The sequence below is a fragment of the Pantherophis guttatus genome, chromosome 1, assembly GCF_059756535.1.
Source record: "Pantherophis guttatus breed Tessera chromosome 1, ASM5975653v1, whole genome shotgun sequence".
NCBI lineage: Eukaryota > Metazoa > Chordata > Lepidosauria > Squamata > Colubridae > Pantherophis > Pantherophis guttatus.
This window is the reverse complement of record NC_142063.1, coordinates 189,690,659-189,706,492: the sequence shown is the minus strand read 5'-3', so window position 1 is coordinate 189,706,492 and position 15,834 is coordinate 189,690,659. Positions and strand designations below refer to the sequence as shown.

General features: G+C 37.9%; 1 long non-coding RNA gene across 1 annotated transcript; it reads left to right on the top strand.

Annotated features, from left to right (window-relative positions):
• Positions 1 to 385: 385 nt before the first annotated feature.
• LOC148116701 (uncharacterized) lies at positions 386 to 13,514 on the top strand. The gene is made up of 3 exons (XR_015731219.1): positions 386 to 546; positions 921 to 1,062; positions 12,967 to 13,514. It is a non-coding gene; the product is annotated as an uncharacterized LOC148116701 (long non-coding RNA).
• Positions 13,515 to 15,834: the final 2,320 nt, after the last annotated feature.

Sequence of the window (15,834 nt, the reverse complement as noted above, 5' to 3'; positions counted from 1 at the left end):
CATGCAACTACAGAGGATGTTACCTTTAAGAGCTATTTCATTCCAAAGTGATGTATCTGTATTGTTCTCTTTCTAGTCCTAGCTAGTTACATTCATTCCATTTATTACAGTACAACAATAAATGATATTCAAAAGCTTTCGTAAATCACTTGCCACAGACACTATTAATTTTAGAAATATAGTAATTTGGCATATTTGTTTTTTATTTCAAACTCTATGGAGGCACAAGCTTGCATATAGATAGAGTAGGGTGTATGTTGCGGGGGAGAGCTATATTAATCTATGATAGCCAAAAAAAATCAGAGTTTATATCACCATAAAGATCAAATAGGAGTGCAAGTTATTTTAAAGAATAATTAAGTGATGATGTTTCTCACATATCCTAATACATTCTCAGAGAATATGTATTCAAAGTGAAGCCTTTTCGTTTTGCCATCCTCATGTAACATATGAGAATATGCTATGTAAGGAATATCTGCAGGAATGAAGATTCTTAAATTTTAATGTTCGGAAAGTTTCCTTGGATTAGGAAGTTGTCCATTGCAGGTATTTCATTCTCTGTACATATAGTAGATGGGAACACAGGGAGAATGAGAGAGTACATGGATTAAATAAGTGTACCTCAGTGTACCTTCCTAAAACTAAGAACTATGGAACTCAGTGGCATTTACTACTAAGGAAGCAAATGTAGATTTTTGTGCTTGCAGTCCAGCACAAATGCCTATAATAAATCCATTTTATTGTTGCAAGTAGAAACAACGACCCAAGGAAGTTCAACAATTCAAAAATACAGTTCAGATTAGGTGATTGGGGAGAATAGTGCCTCTAAGTACCACATTGAGAATTTCAGGATTATAGAATAACTTGGTGCATTATGTAGCAGCTTTATTTCTAAATTATCCATTGCTTTCTCTTTATAGGGCACACATGTGATTCCCTTGCTGACTTCTGTGCTCTGTGATGAATCTCAGTGGGAGAGACCTCATGACTTCTACCCTGAACATTTTCTCAACGCTGAAGGAAAATTTGTAAAAAGAAATGCATTCATGCCTTTCTCTGCAGGTAGCCATTTTTAAAAACAAATATTGAATCAAATAATAGTTAGCTTTTCTCCCTGATTAAAATCTCCCAAAGAGGCTAATAGTGCAAGAATTAATGCACAATACCATTAGGTTTTATTCTGGTCCAAGAGCTCCCTGCTACATACTGGCTCAGATGCCACCCAGGATAACAAAGTCTGTGGTAGATGTTGAAGTTCCTGGCTATCTGGTGAAAAATGGGCTACAGGACTCTGGACTATTGGCTGAGCAACCAGGGTCAACAGGTGCAGAACTAATGGAAAAAAAGATGTTTACCCATCACAAATACACAGTGATTGAAAACAAAGAATAATGATCTGTTATTACAGATCAAGTCCAACAAGAAGAGGATATATGAAACAAATGCACCAGTTCTGGAAAGAATAACATCCAGAATCAGACCTGAAAGTAGCATGGGTTGACTACAAAATGGCATTTGACTCTCTGCCATTGGATAATCATGCCTATAAATTACAGGAGTCAGTAGAAACATCAGAAAGTTTGTGGAATGATTGATGGCATAATGGAAGACACAACTGCAGGTCAATGATGGGAGACTGGGAGAGGTTAATATTAAAACAGGAATATTTCAAGGAGATTTATTACTACCATTACTATTTGTCATTGTATTGTTTTCTCTGTCAACAATACTGAATAACTCAGGTCATGGCTATCAAACATCAAAAACATCTGACAGACTATTCTACCTTATTTACATAAACAATCTGAAACAGTATGGAAAAACTCCATCTGAAATAGAATCGCTGCTCAACACTGTCTGTATATATAATCAAGATATTGCAATGGAGTTTGGATTGGATAAATGTCCCACACTATCAAACAAGGAAAAATAGTGAAAACTGAAGGAATTAAGATGCCCCACAAAAATAACATTAAGATTTTGGATTAAAATGATCACTACAAATACCTGTGTATCCTTCAAGCTGACAACATCAAGCACACTGAAGTCAAGAAAAAGATTAGAGGTGAATACATCAAGAGTGTGAAGAAGATCTTAAAGTCCAAACTCAATGGAGGAAATACCATTAAGGCAATCAACACCTGGGCAATTCCAGTCATTAGATACACAGCTGGAATAGTGGACTGGACTTAAGCAGAAGTAAAAGCAATGGTTGGAAGACCAGAAAAATAATGACAATGAATCATGCCCTTCATCCTCACAGCAACATCCTCACTGACCAGTTCGTTCTCACAGGGAGGGACTACTCAGGGTACCGTCAGTCAAATTATGTCGACTGGCGACTCCCAGGGGGAGGGCCTTCTCTGTGAGGGCTCCAACCCTTTGGAATGAACTGCCCCCGGAGATACGGAATATTCCTGATCTCTGTGCTTTCCACCGTGCCCTCAAGACCCTGATGTTCCAACAGGCAGGGCTAAACATACAAACATGTGAATGATTTTTTAAATGTTATCTAATTCTGGGTTTTATTTAATTGACCAAACCAAGTAATAATTTTAATTAGCAATTTTATGATGTTTGTGTGTCTATATTTTTCTTGACTGTACACCGCCTTGAGTCCTACGGGAGAAAGGCGGTATAGAAATATAATAAATAAATAAATAAATAAATAAACATTGACAGACTCTACCTATCATGGCAAATAGGTGAGAGTGGAATGTTGCAAGTACATCAGATGGCTGAAGAAGAAAAAAGGACTTTGGAAGAATATTTGAAAGACAATAAATAAGATGCACTGAAGTTAGTATGCCAGGAAGGCTTAATGACTACTGAAGAGACCAAACTGGCCTACAAGAAAGACCAAACGAGGAACAGAATGGAGGCATGGGAAGACATGGCTAGTACATTAAAAAATAGCAGTAAAAGCTGATAATAACAAGACCTGGCAATGGCTAAGAGCAGGCAAGTTGAAGAAAGGGACCGAGGAACTAATTCTGGCTGCACAAACCAAGCCTTAAAGACAAATGCATACAAAGCCAGAATTGAGAACACAGCAACAGACAGTAAGTGCCACCTCTGCAAAGAAACTGAAGAAACAGTGGACCACCTGGTAAGCTGCTGCAAGAAGATTGCATAGATTGACTACAAAAGCAGGCATGACAAAGTAGCAGCAATGGTGCATTGGAAGATCTGCAAGAAATTTCATTTGCCTGCAAGCAAGAACTGGTGGGACCATAAAATAAGAAAGTCATAAAAAATGAAGAAGTTAAATTGCCCTGGAATTTTAGAATTCAAACAGACAGGCACCTGTCACATAACGCCTCAGACTTAACAATTGTCAATAAGAAAGACAAAAAAGTCTGGATAGAGGATGCGGCAGTGCCTGGAGACAGCAGAAGAGAAGAGAAAGAACTGGAGAAGATAACAAAATACAAAGACTTAGAAACAGAAATAGAACAACTGTGGCAAAAGAAAGCAAAAGTAGTACCAATAGTAACAGGGGCCTTGGGTGCAATCCCAAAACAACTGGAGCATGACTTGAACACCATTGGCATTGACAAATTCATCATCAGTCAATTTCAAAAGGCAGCTTTACTGGAAACAGCTTCCATCCTGCAATGATATATGTAACACCATCAAACATCAGATCTGCCTATTCCAGGTCCTTGTTAAGGACTCGATAGATCAGGGGTGTCAAACTGGCGACCCACAGGCGAGATGCGTCATGTGCAGGCCACACCCACCCCGGCTCTGTGGAAAAACATTGTGAAACATCACTTGATGGCAACAGGACACAGCGAGTTTGACACCCGTGCGATAGATAGACAAAAATGCCAAACCCAGTCTGAACATCAGACTAACTGCAAATAATAATAATAATAATAATAATAATAATAATAATAATAATACCCCTCCGAGGGAGCTCTACCTTGTCATGGTGGAGGGGTTTGCATGCTCTAGTGATCCTAAGGGCTATGCTGAACAGGTGCAACCATATCAGACCGACCTTAGGTGAAGGGCCAGACAAAATTTGCTCCACAACCATTCAAACATGGTGAATACGAAAAAAATGAAATTTATGCCAGCTGAACCGTTGCCCGATTAACAAGGGTTCCGTTGGATGCTATGGCTCCTGGGCATTCTACGCAAAATGAGTTACAGGGCTCAGCTCCCCCTGCTTGGCAACCAGGGCATGGAGCTGACAAGCTACTGGAAGAAAAACCCAAAAAGCGAAAAATCTGGACTAGGGAAGAAAACACCTCTATTATGGAAGCTTACTATCAGTCTGAGCCAGCAAAATGTGGATTTCAAAAATGAATGTACCAGATTTGGAAGATGAACCATATGGACTGTGACACCAGTGAACAAAGCTTAATGGACCAACGACATGTAATCCTAAACCACAAATTTTTCACTACAGAAGAATTAATAGCAATAGAAGAGAAAGCAATTAATGGTCTAAGTACATCAACAAAAAAGAGTAACATCAAGAATGATTTGCAGACTCAAAAGCAAATTGAGGAAGAAAGGGAGGAAGAGGATACTGAAATGGATGAAGATAAAGAACAAGGAAGCACTAAAGAACAAACACCAACAGATAGTGCTCAATTAGCTGGAAAAATAAAGCATCAAATGGAAGATGCTGAAAGAACACGTTTGCCAAAGCTGAACCAAGTGAACCGGAAAGAATTGAGAAATGTACTAAAAAAGGTCAATGAGGCTGTGCAAACTATTCGAACCACTACATTAGCCGAAACAAACCAACTGATGTATGCAGCAGCCGTCATAACCACCAAAGAACTGGGGTTGAAAATACAAAAGAACCAAAGAGGCAAGAAGGGGAAGCCTAAGTGGAAAATTCGGTTAGAATTGAAGATCAAAAAAGTACGTGGAGATTTGAGCAACTTGAAGAACCTAAGGCAAGGTCAGCTAAAGAACAAGCAGGTCAAAAGCAGCCTGGAAACAAGATACGATCTGAGGAATAAGGAGATTGCGGTAGTAATTGAAGAGTTGAAGCAGAGGGTTGTTGCCATCGCTGAAAAGATTAAAAGGTATGAAAACCGAGTAACTCAGTTCAAGGAAAACTCACAGTTCAGAGCAAATCAGCACCAGTTTTATAAGAGCTTAGAAAATGGAGACAGAGTAACAACAAATGAAAAGCCTGATAAAGAGAAAGCTCTGAAATTCTGGAAGAATTTGTGGGAAAACAACAAGAAGCACAATAGAAATGCAAAATGGATCAAACAGGTTGAGAACTCTATTAAACTCTATTATTTATGTCTCCATAAAATGGAAGACATAAAAATAACAAAAGCAATGGTGCAAAGACAGTCAAGAAAAGTGAAGAACTGGAGTGCACCTGGACCGGATGAGCTGCATGGCTTCTGGTTAAAGGTACTTACAAGTGTGCACAAAAGATTGGCAACCCAGATGAACCAGATCCTAAAAACACCTAAAAATGATGAATGGATGACAACTGTAAGGACATTTTTGATCCAAAAAGATAAAGGAAAAGGAAAGGACCCTGGAAACTATAGGCCAATCACCTGTTTGCCAACAACATACTTACTGGTATCATTGCAAACCAAATCTATGGATACCTGGAAAGAAATAACTTGCTTCCTGTAGAACAGAAAGGGTGTTGCAAAAACTCAAGAGGAACAAAGGATCAATTGCTGATTGACAAGCTAATCCTAAAGAGCTCAAAGAAAAGACGAACCAACCTGTTCATGGCTTGGATAGACTATAAGAAAGCGTTTGATTCAGTTCCCCATAGTTGGATCAAGAAATGCCTGGAAATCTTAGGCATCAGCAGCAACATACAAAAATTCATGGAATCTTCAATGAACCTCTGGAAAACGAAACTTATGGCTAATGAAGAACTGGGTAAAGTTGAAATTAAATGAGGCATTTTCCAGGGCGATTCTCTTTCACCCCTACTTTTTATACTCTTAATGCTACCACTGACAATCATTTTGAAGAAGATGAACTGTGGATACGAACTTGCAAAGAAAGGACTGAAAATCTCGCACCTGATGTACATGGATGATTTGAAGCTGTTTGGTAAAACAAAAGCTGAACTGAATTTATTAATTGAAAACACAAAAGAATTCAGCCAAGACATCGCTATGCAGTTTGGAATTGACAAATGTGCAACAATAGCAACCAAAGCAGGCAAGATCATAGAAGAGGATGGAATAGTACTAGAGAATGAAGAAATGATAAAGGCAGTAAAATCAGAAGAAGGCTACAAGTACTTAGGGATTTTAGAAGCCTCTGACTTAATGCATAATAAAGTCAAGGAATTAACTTTAGCCAAGTACATTTGGCGAATTCGTAAGATATAAATGTCCAAATTGAGTGGAGGAAACATTATAAAAGCCATAAATACCTGGGCTATACCTGTGATTAGATATTCTGCAGGAATAATTGACTGGACCCAGATGGAGTTAGACAATTTGGACAGAAAAATGAGGAAGCTTATGACAATGAATCATGCCTTGCACCCTAAAAGTGATGTTGACCAATTATATTTACCAAGAGAAGAGGGTGGTTGAGGACTCCTACAAGTAAAGCAGACTGGAAGAAGAAAAATGCAGCTTGAATGATTACATCCAGAAAAGTGAAGAACCAATAATTAAGGAAGTAAATAAAGGAGGCTTTTTAAAGACAACTAAAACAAAAGCAGAATATAAGAAAGAAGTAATTGAGCAGCAAGCTGAAAATTGGAAACACAAAGCTCTGCATGGCCAATACTTGAAAAGTATTGAAGGCAAAGCTGACCAGAAACTAACTTGGAACTGGTTAAGATCAGGAGTACTGAAAAAAGAAACAGAAAGCTTTATTTTGGCAGCTCAAGAACAAGCCCTAGCCACAAACTGCATGAAGGCAAATATTCAACGTGTTACCACCAACAGCAAATGCCGCCTCTGCAATGAGAAAAATGAGACAGTCGACCACCTGATCAGTGGATGCAGCAAAATTTCACAAACTGACTACCTACAATGCCATGACCGTGTTGCTAAGATAATTCACTGGAAATTGTGCCAGAAGTTTGGATTTGAGTACAGCAAAAACCACTGGGAACATCAGGTTGGGAAAGTTTTAGAGAATGAGAAATTCAAAATCTTGTGGGACTTTAGGATTCAGACTGACAGGCACTTGGTCCATAACACACCTGACATAACAATAGTTGAAAAGAAAAAAGTATGGTTCATTGACATTGCAATACCTAGTGATGTATGGATTGAAGATAAGCAGCAAGAAAAAATCACAAAGTACCGGGACTTGCAAATTGAAGTTGAGTGACTGTGGAAAAAGAAATTGTGTGTTGTCCCGATTGTAATTGGAGCCCTTGGAGCAATACCCAAAGGGCTACCCTGCTATTTAGAAATTCTAAATTTGCCGGACTTGAACATTTTGACTCTACAAAAAACCACCTTACTCAGAACAGCTTACATCCTCCGACGATACCTTAACAGTTCCTAGGTCCTTGGTTAGGACTCGAGCTGCTGAGCTATTAACCAGCCTCAAAGGCTGTGAATCTCACTAAAGATTAAATAATAATAATAATAATAATAATAATAATAATAATAATAATAATAATAATAATGATAAAGAAATGATAAAGGCAGTAAAATCAGAAGAAGGCTACAAGTACTTGGGAATTTTAGAAGCCTCTGACTTAATGCATAATAAAGTCAAGGAATTAACTTCAGCCAAGTACATTCGGCGAATTCGTAAGATATTAATGTCCAAATTGAGTGGAAGAAACATCATAAAAGCCATAAATACCTGGGCTATACCTGTGATTAGATACTCTGCAGGAATAATTGATTGGACCCAGATGGAGTTAGACAATTTGGACAGAAAAACAAGGAAGCTTATGACAATGAATCATGCCTTGCACCCTAAAAGTGATGTTGACCGATTATATTTACCAAGAGAAGAGGGTGGTTGAGGACTCCTACAAGTAAAGCAGACTGGAAGAAGAAAAATGCAGCTTGAATGATTACATCCAGAAAAGTGAAGAACCAATGATTAAGGAAGTAAATAAAGGAGGCCTTTTAAAGACAACTAAAACAAAAGCAGAATATAAGAAAGAAGTAATTGAGCAGCGAGCTGAAAATTGGAAACACAAAGCTCTGCATGGCCAATACTTGAAAAGTATTGAAGGCAAAGCTGACCAGAAACTAACTTGGAACTGGTTAAGATCAGGAGTACTGAAAAAAGAAACTGAAAGCTTTATTTTGGCAGCTCAAGAACAAGCCCTAGCCACAAACTGTATGAAGGCAAAAATTCAACATGTTACCACCAACAGCAAATGCCACCTCTGCAATGAGAAAGATGAGACAGTCGACCACCTGATCAGTGGGTGCAGCAAAATTTCACAAACTGACTACCTACAACGCCATGACCGTGTTGCTAAAATCATTCACTGGAAATTGTGCCAGAAGTTTGGATTTGAGTACAGCAAAAACCACTGGGAACATCAGGTTGAGAAAGTTTTAGAGAATGAGAAACTCAAGATCTTGTGGGACTTTAGGATTCAGACTGACAGGCACTTGGTCCACAACACACCTGACATAACAATAGTTGAAAAGAAAAAAGTATGGTTCATTGACATTGCAATACCTGGTGATGCACGAATTGAAGATAAGCAGCAAGAAAAAACCACAAAGTACCGGGACTTACAAATTGAAGTTGAGCGACTGTGGAAAAAGAAATCGTGTGTTGTCCCGATTGTAATTGGAGCCCTCGGAGCAATACCCAAAGGGCTACCCCGCTATTTAGAAATCCTAAATTTGCCGGACTTGAACATTTTGACTCTACAAAAAACCACCTTACTCGGAACAGCTTACATCCTCCGACGATACCTTAACAGTTCCTAGGTCCTTGGTTAGGACTCGAGCTGCTGAACTATTAACCAGCCTCAAAGGCTATGAATCTCACTAAAGATTAACCAATAATAATAATAATAATAATAATAATAATAATAATAATAATAATAATAATAATAATAATAAACTGTTCCAACATCTGAACAAACTGACCAACCAGTGGATGAAACCAACATACAGGATGAAATTCCTCCTGTGCAACAACTCGAAAGTGTAGAGCTAAGTGATCTAGCAAAAATGCTGAAAGAAAAGATTGAAAACCACATCAAAGAAATATAGAAAGAAAAAGACTACCTACCATTTGCGAAGTGCATAGCAAACGAGTGAAAGGTCTACTAACTGCCGTGAAAATCATTTTAACGTCCATCCCATCCAGCACACCGTATGAAACCAACCAACTAATGTATAGCACAGCCGCCATTATAACTGCAGAACTGGGTTATAAAATGCCAAAAAAGAAACCCACTGGAACACCAAAGTGGAAAATTCGACTTGAAAATAAAATAAAAAAACCTATGAGGGGATGTGAGCAATCTGAAGTACTTGAAAGAAGGAAAACTAAATAACAAAAAGCTGAAAAATAGTTTACACAATAAATACAACCTGGAGGAAAAACAATAATGGAAATCATGGAAGAACTAAAACAACGTGTAATAGCAACAGCAAAGAAAATTGAAAGATACGAAGGATGAATTAAACAATATCGTGAAAATGTCCAGTTCAGAAGAAACCAACACCACTTCTACCAGTCCCTTGATGAAAATCGAATCCAAACTAATGTTCACCCATGTAAAGAACAAACTTTGAACTTTTGGAAAGAACTGTGGGAAAACCCAGTGGAACACAACAAAACTGCCTCCTGGATCAAAGACATTCATCAACAAACAACACGAAAGAAAATGAAAAATATTGCAATAACAACTGACATGGTTGCAAAACAAGCAAAGAAGGTCAAGAACTGGAGTGCACCTGGCATGAATGAACTGCATGGATATTGCAGTAAAATACCTGACCAGCCTCCATTATCTCATGGCCACTCAATTTGATCAAATGCTTCAAAATGCAGCAAGCGAAGAATGGTTAACAGCTGGTTGAACATATTTGATAATGAAAGATCCAGAAAAGGACACAGAGCCAAGCAACTATTGCCCAATTAGTTGTCTGCCAACAACATTCAAACTTTTTACAAGAATACTGGCAAATTCAGTATTCAATCATCCGATGGAAAACAATTTGTATCCAGTAGAACAAAAAGGAAATTATAAAAAATCAAGAGGAACAAAAGATCAGCTGCTCATTGACAAAATGGTACTAAAAAATACAAAACGAAGAAAAAAAATTAAATATGGCATGGATTGATTACAAGAAGGCATTTGACTCATTATCCCACAGCTAGATTAACACCTGTCTGGAAAACTTTGGAATCAGCAAAAATATTTATACATTTTTGAAAGCAAATATGCAAAAATATGCAGTTCTAACAGCAAATGGGGAGAACATTGGTGAAGTCAACATCAGATGAGGAATCTTCCAGGGGGACTCACTTTCACCACTACTGTTCAACATCCCATTAATTCCATTGACAATAATCCTACGAAACACAAAACTGGGATACCAAATCTTAGTTGGTATCCAACATGGCAAGATAAACCATCTACTATACATGGATGACTTAAAAATGTATGTGAAAAGCCCCACTGAACTTAAATAAATACTCAACACAGTTCATCTGTTCAGCAGCGTCATCAAAATGAACTTTGGACTTGAAAAATGTGCTATATTATCCACGCAGCAAGGAAAAATGAAAAAAATAGAAGGAATAGAACTGGGAAATGGAAACATAGTAAAAGCATTAGCAAAGGATGATGGTTACAAATACCTAGGCATATTGGAAGCAGATAACATCTTGAATGGAAAAGTCAAAGAGTCAATGCAAAAGGAATACATCAGGAGGGTCCGCAAAATATTAAAATCAAAGCTGAATGCTGGAAACATAATTAGAGGCATTAATACATGGGCAGTTCCAGTGATATGCTACTCAGCTGGAATCATAAACTGGACTTTGACTGAACTGGAAAACTTGGACCAGAAAACGCAAAGTGACATCGACAGGTTATACCTGCCAAGAAAAATAGGGGGCAGAACAGGGGTGAAATCTAAAATTTGTTACTACTGGTTCTGTGGACGTGGCTTGGTGGGGGGTGGGTAATGTGACTGGGTGGGTGTGGCCGCCTTTTTTTTTTTTTACTTTTAAAAGCATTTTTTTCTACAACCTTAGGAAGTTGCAGAAAAAAATGCTTTTAGAAGCCTCTGACGATCAGGCAAGTCAGCTGGGGTCGCCAGAGGCTTTTAAAGGCATTTTTTCCCCCCTACAACCTCTTTGGCTGAAGAGGTTGCAGAAAAAAATGCTTTTAGAAGCTTCTGACGATCAGGCAACTCAGCTGGGATCGCCAGAGGCTTTTATAGGCATTTTTTTTTCTACAGCCTCTTTGGCCGAAGGGGTTGCAGAAAAAAATGCTTTGAAAAGCCTCTGATGATCCCAGCTGAGCCGTGCAATCATCAGAGGCTTTTTTTTTACTTTTAAAAGCATTTTTTCGGCCGAAGACGTTGTAGAAAAAATGCTTTTAAAAGTAAAAAAAAACAGCCTCTGATGATTGCGCGGCTCAGCTGGGCATGGGGGGGTGCAGGGATTTTTGCTACCAGTTCTCCTAACCACCTGCCGCCATCGCTACCGGATCGGGCGATCCGATCCGAACTGGGAACATTTCACCCCTAGGGCAGAGGACATTGCAAATTCATCAAACTGTAGAAGAAGAAAAACAAAGGTTGAAAGATTATGTGAACCAAAGTACAGAAAAATTGCTGCATGCTGTGAAAACAGAGAACATTATAAAAACAACAGAAACAAAAGCAGAATATAAGGATAAACAACTGGATGACAGATTAAATAGATGGAAAACCAAAGTTTTGCATAGACATCACTTGAAAAACATTGAAGGAAAATGTGATGACAACTTTACATGGGCATGGCTTAAGATGGGAACCAACAAGAAAGAAACAGAAGGTTTAATACTCGCTCCTCAAGAACAAGCACTACAAACTATTGCCATGAAAGCAAAGATACAAAAATCCACCGACAATCCAAACTGCCGACTTTGCAACAACAAAGTCGAAACTGTTTCACATTTAATATATGAATGCAGCAAAATCGCACAAACTGATTACAAAGCTAGACACGACCGAGTTGCTAAATTAATCCACTGGTCATTATGTAAAACATACGACTTTCCTGTATCCAAAAAGTCATGGGAACATAGAGTGGAAAAAGTTATAGAAAATGAGAAGGTGAAGATCTTGTGGGACTTTCGAATACAGACGGATCATCACTTGAAACACAACACGCCAGATATCACAGTTGTTGAAAACTGAAACGTACAATTTATTGACATCATGGTACCAGGAGATGCCAGAGTCGAAGAAAAAGAACTGGATCATGAAATATCATGACCTGGCCATTGAAACTACATGGCTATGGATGAAACATGTAACAGTGATACCCATTGTCATTGGGGCACTTGATACCATGTCCAAGAATTTTATAAGATACATCAACAAACTGCAGCTTCCTGCAACAACACCAGTGGAACTGCAAAAAACTGTGCTACTTGGAACATCGTACATCTTAAGAAGGTACTTGGTTGATACCTAGGATGCTGGCAACAACCTGTATCAACCATTAGCACCAGTCAATGGTATTTGTGATGCATTTTTGAATGTTTAGTTGACTGAGTTACATGTTTAATGAATAAAGTAAATAATAATAATAATAATAACAACACCATTAGTAGTAGTAGTAATAATTTTATCAATTTATTTATTGAATTATTGACACACTTCTGATATCCATTATTATAAGGGTGCCCTTAGTGGCAGCTGATCAGCATTATTTTTCTGTATGATTAGTCAGTAAGATCTCAATTTTATAGTGAACTCTCAAACCAATGTATCACAAGAAGGTAGAATAAAATGTTATTAACAAAATTAATAATCCTGTTCCTTGTTACAGGTCAAAGAATATGTCCAGGTGAGACCCTTGCCAAAACAGAAATATTCATGTTCTTTGCTAGTCTTCTGCAGAGATTCACCCTCCAGCCAGCTCCTGGAATATCAAAAGAAGACCTGGACATGACCCGTGAAGTTGGGCTTACCACACCTCCCAAGACTTACATATTATGTGCTCTACCACATTCTTAAGAGTAGGAACGTTTAGTGTTTCATTAATCTGAATTGTTCAGCTGCATCTATCTCCTTTGGAGCATTTTGGTGGCCTTTATTTATGCCTTCTCTGAAACATTAAAGGTAGCACATATCATTCTGATCAGTCCCATCAAATCAGTGGGGCAAAGGATACATTAAAATGGGCTGTTAGTTATTGTATCAATCACTATAAAGAAAAATCAACAAAGTGGTCCAATTATTTTGACCAATGATTACATTAAACTTGAAATCCCCTCTCTTTCTTTCCATGTAGCATGGCTGTAGTGTAAGAATGTGATCTGTGTAAGTACTGTAGAAACAGGCAATGGGGAAACAATAAATGGGAACCAGCCTCAATTCCTCTTTTTGATTATGACTTATTCATTGTTGTTATATTTTCCCACTTCACCAAAGTTTAATTATGAAGCTTAGAGAGTAATGTGTTCCCCACATACCAGAACAGATTATTTTGGGTTTGAGGTAGTTCTGTAAACAGGACTGTTCCCTGCTTCTCTTGCTAAATCATCTGTGAAGTGAAATGATGGCTATCAAGGGGAACACTTTGAACAGAAGGACAACTGTGGAGACACTTTTTTTTTAAGTTTTATTAACATAAACAAACATAAAACACAAATACATGTAAACACTTATACATTAACAAAGAGTCAATCGACTAACTTCTAGAAAACCTTCGCATCGGTGATTAATGTCCATTTAACCAATTTTCCTTAATCATACTATTTACAAATTCACTTGCTTATACCTTGATATATTCATTGAAGTTCAGCAGTATCTTTCTACAAACATATTAACCATTTATTTATACAATCCTACGGCTCATCTCATGTATCTATTTCTGCAATTCTTGAGTTATGTTCTCCTAATGTCCTATGTTGTTGGCCCTATCCTTCTTTCTAACCATGTGTACCATTTTTGCCAAACTAAATAAAAGTCAGTGTTCTCTTTATCTTGGAGCTCTTTTGTGAGCCTATCCATCTCTGCGCATTCATTTATTTTTATTATTATTTTTTCTTCTGTTGGTATTATCTCGGATTTCCAATTCTGAGCGTACACTATACGTGCCGCTGTCAATATGTGGATGGTAAGATATTTTATCTCCTTGGTACACTGTGGTGTAGTCATTCCAAATAGAAAGAGTTCTGGTTTCATTTCTACACTTTGCCTCGTTGTTTCTTCGATTATTCTCTTAATCTCTTGCCAGTAGCGTTGTGCCTTCCTGCAAGACCACCAGAGATGGTAATATGTCCCCATTTGTGTCTTGCACTTCCAACACATTGGTGATGTGTTTGGAAACATTTTAGCCAAACGTGCCAGAGGAAGGTGCCATCTATAAAATATCTTGTATAAATTTTCTTTGTATGGAATCGACAGTGTCATCTTATAATTTTCTGCCCATAGCTTGTCCCATCTATCCAACTCTATATTGTGACCTATATTTCTTGCCCAGCTTACCATGTTTTCTTTCACTGTTTCCTCCTCTAATTTATACCTTATTAAATATCCATAAATTTTAGATATTATTTTCTCATCTGTGCCTTTTAAAATTTTATCTAGTTCACTTGGTTGGCTTTGAAAATCATAATGTCTCCGGTCTGCTGTATATTTTGACTCAATTTGAAGGTATGGCCACCAATCAATCATAATGCCTCGTCTTTCCAGTTCTTGTCTCGTAAGTAGGTCTCCCTCACTACTCAACAATTCTTGATATTTCCGCATCTTTCCTATTTCTATAGTGTTTGGATAAATTAGCGCCTCCATAGGCGACAACCATCGTGGGATTTTACTATAGTGTTGCCTTCTGATATCTTGCCATGTTTTATATAGTGCACCTCTTATTACATGTCTCTGGAAGTACGGATGTTGCTTGTCTGTGCCTTCCCACAGAAAGGCATGCCAACCTCGACTCAGATCAAATCCCTCCAAGTATAGCGTTCTCCTATTTGATAGATCTATCCATTCTCTGATCCAATTCAATGCCGCCGCCTTGTAATATAGCTCCCAGTCTGGTAGACCTAGGCCTCCCTTCTCCTTTGTGTCCTGTAAGCATCTTATTTTAATTCTAGCTTTCTTTCCTTGCCAGATGTATTTCATTATTGTCTTATTGAGATCCTTAAAGAAATCTTTTCCCGGACCAATTGGTATCACTTGGAAGAGATATAGGAGTCTTGGTAATATGTTCATCTTTACAGACGCTATTCTGCCAAGAAATGATAGTTGTACCTTATTCCATCTTTCCAAGTCTTTTCTAATTTGCTTCATCAATTTAATGTAATTGTCCTCTCTAATAGTTGTTGCTTTTGTAGTAAGCCAAATTCCCAAATATTTTACTTTCTTCGCAATTTGCATTCCTAATTCTTCTTCTAATTTTTCCTCTTGTGTCATTGTCATATTTTTGGTCAAGACTTTGGTTTTTTGTTTATTGATCTTAAGCCCCGCCACTTTGCCATACTCCTCTATCTTCTCTAATAATTTGACTCCCGCTACTTCCGGTTGTTCCACTATGAAGACCACATCATCCGCGAAAGCCTGTAGTTTATACTCCTCATTCCTTATCTTCAGTCCTTTTATTTCTTCTTCCTTTCTTACTTCCTTTAGAAGGACTTCCAGTGAGATTATAAACAGTAGAGGCGATATCGGGCATCCTTGTCTTACCCCC